The sequence below is a fragment of the Schistocerca nitens genome, chromosome 2, assembly GCF_023898315.1.
Source record: "Schistocerca nitens isolate TAMUIC-IGC-003100 chromosome 2, iqSchNite1.1, whole genome shotgun sequence".
Classification (NCBI taxonomy): Eukaryota; Metazoa; Arthropoda; class Insecta; order Orthoptera; family Acrididae; genus Schistocerca; species Schistocerca nitens.
In genome coordinates this window covers 894,108,952-894,111,909 of record NC_064615.1, presented here as the reverse complement: position 1 = coordinate 894,111,909, position 2,958 = coordinate 894,108,952, and the positions used below count along the sequence as shown (strand labels likewise).

Genomic DNA, 2,958 nt, shown 5'->3' with positions numbered 1-2,958 from the left:
ATTCAGATTGTTTCAATAAAATATATGTGGTTTGAGAAATTGAAAATGTTGAAAAGTGTTGCGAATAAAGGTTCACCTGAGGCCTAATCCTTCGACTTAGACTTTCCTCAAATTTGTTTAAGAGGCAGGTGAGCCTCGTCACTCATTTCTTCGTTAACAATCTGCAAAGGCGCACCCTGTCCAATGCTTTTCGAAAATCTAGAAATGCGGTATCTACCTGTTGCCCTTCCTTCATAGTTCGCAGTACGTCTGTATACACTATTTATTTTATTATACAGTCGTTATTTCGACCTTTGTCCATTTTCGATCTTTGGCCATTTTCAAGACCACATTCAAAAGCCCGTTTTGCTAGTCTTGTAACAGATTTAATCTTCAGATGAATATAGTTTGCGAAGATTTTATTGGTCTTTTATTGGTCTTGCAGTTTTTATTAAACTTGCTGCTGTCAGTCGTTTCAATTAGCTTAACATTCGTTCGTTAGAAACGAAGAAATTCCTCAACTTATAATCTTTCCACAGTTTGGTGCCAACGTCATCCAAACTGTACTATATTAATGTGGGCCCATACTATGGATACATTATCAGATTTTGCCTAGCCAGGCGTTTGGGGAAGTTCTAGGTTTCCAACGTACGAAGATTAAGCTAGTTAAAACGATAGTATGCATCAAGTTTAATGAACAGTGCAGCACCAATAAAATCTTCCTAAACTATATTCGGCTGAAGATTAAATCCGCTACAAGACCAGAAAAATGGACATTTGAAAGCGGTACTTAAAATGTAGAAAAGCCGAAATCATGATTTTACAGTACAATAAACAGCCTATGCCGTCAAACGCCGGAACTTTCTTTTAAACAATCGAACATAAATCCACACTGAAAATTTTACTCTGCAGTGGAGTGAGCGCTGATATGAAACTTATTGGCAATGAAAAGTGTGTGCTGGACTGAAACTTTTCCGTTTCGGGGACAAGTGTCCTACCTACGGAGCTACCCAGGCACCACTCACGCCTTCTCGCAGCTCTATTTCTCCTACGGAGAGCTTCTGGGAAGTGTGGGAGATGGGAGCCGAGGTAGTAGTGAAAGTAGAGTTGTGAGGACGGATCTTGAGTTGTGCTTGGGTGGCTTACTGGGATTTGCCGGCACGGTAGCTCAGTGTGTTCGTTCAGAGGGATGGCCGCCCTCTGTAATAAGAAAAAGTGAGTGAAGAAATCAAAAATGAATCGGAACGGGTGTCATGTGACTCTCGCACAGACCAGATGAGGAAAACAATAACAAACAAAATGGACCAACGACGAGAAAAACAAAGGTTTATAGAGCACTAGCCCCCAAAAGGCAAAGGTCCCGAATTCGAGTCTCGATCCAGCACACAGTTTCAATCTCCCAAGACAAACTCTTTCTTGCACTTCTCTGGTCAAATCATAGGCAGGTCCCACTACAGTAATGGAAGTATACTGTGAATAAAATCCCGTCTTTTCGGCTTGTTTTGTGCTTCCTTACAAGTGAGACACTATCTTATCACCACTCCATTCGCCATTAGTTGTTTTAGAATAACAACTTGCAGATATTGAACACTAATAAAGGATAAATCGATGCACAAGTAATCCGATGCTGACCAACTATTTCATTATCTGTTTTCTTTTACTTTTGTTTGTCTCAACCAGGTAAGAATTCTGTGATTTATACTTACGATAAAGTTTTCTTGTAGGTAATATGGATTGTTATTGTCTTGTTTGTGTTTTGAGCGACAATGGCTTCGAAGGGCGTGGGACCTTAGATTGTAGACAGGAAGTTTACACTTGTAGAGGAAATGGGTGTTACCGTGTTACTTAATAGTTAGTACAAAGAATAGCGTTTGTTGATCAGATGCGTGAAGCAAAAGCTGTTCACCATGCAAAAATTTTCGCAATTTTCCAACGTGGCACTATTTACTGGAAGCGTATGAAAAGCCGAAACACCATACTCAGAGCATCCTGTTACACGTATAATCTCAACATATTTAAAGCATCCTTCCTCAATACCATGACTCGACGTAATGGAGGGGATCAGGATATTACAAACTCTTATTGTAAGGCCCTGTATTGTACTTTGGACAGCAGAAAGCACTAAACTAAAACTAAACTCCTTCCGAACTGGCCATGAAGGCCCAGTGGGACCGACCGGCCGCCGTGTCATCCTCAGCCCTCAGATGTCACTGGATGCGGATAAGGAGGGGCATGTGGTCAGCACACCGCTCTCCCGGCCATATGTCAGTTTCCGAGACCAGAGCCGCTACTTCTCGATCAAGTAGCTCCTCAGTTTGCCTCACAAGGGCTGAGTGCACCCCGCTTGCCAACAGCGCTCGGCAGACCGGATGGTCACCCATCCAAGTGCTAGCCCAGCCCGACAACGCTTAACTTCGGTGATCTGACGGGAACCGGTGTTACCACTGCGGCAAGGCCGTTGGCCTGAAAGCACTAATGCGACCCACTACTTCTTCCATTCCAATAGACCACTGTTTGATGATAAACTAATAAACTCACGCTCAGTATATATAGTTTTTCTACAAGGGAAGAAATTATATACAAAAAGAAGCTCTTCAATATACAAGATTCATTGGAATATCCAGCACACACAGCGATGCTGAAGTTTAATTACCGCAACTGGACTGCAGTCTGGGGTAACGCATACAACAAATCGCTCCGAACTGTCGTGTCTTCCAACTGGTGCGAAGTGGCAACTGGAACCATGATTACTAAAGCCAAAGGACAAAGGCTAACATCTTCAATTTTTGTATTCCTGTCGTCCTCAGTTGCGTATAATATTTCCTTGGGTGATGTCCTACGTGTTGTGCATTTGTTCCATTCTTTGGACTGCTCTTTTTATTGTTATTACCATTTGGGCTTTGTTTACCTTACTTCACAGCACTAGGAACTGAACATGTGGTTCGGTGCTATATCATTGTAATTAGACGTTCTAAAAGT

At 42.1% G+C, this 2,958-nt stretch overlaps 1 pseudogene; it reads right to left on the bottom strand.

The window, feature by feature from the left end:
* Positions 1–2,324: 2,324 nt before the first annotated feature.
* On the bottom strand, positions 2,325–2,442 carry LOC126238352 (5S ribosomal RNA; annotated as a pseudogene).
* Between the last annotated feature and the right edge of the window lie 516 nt (positions 2,443–2,958).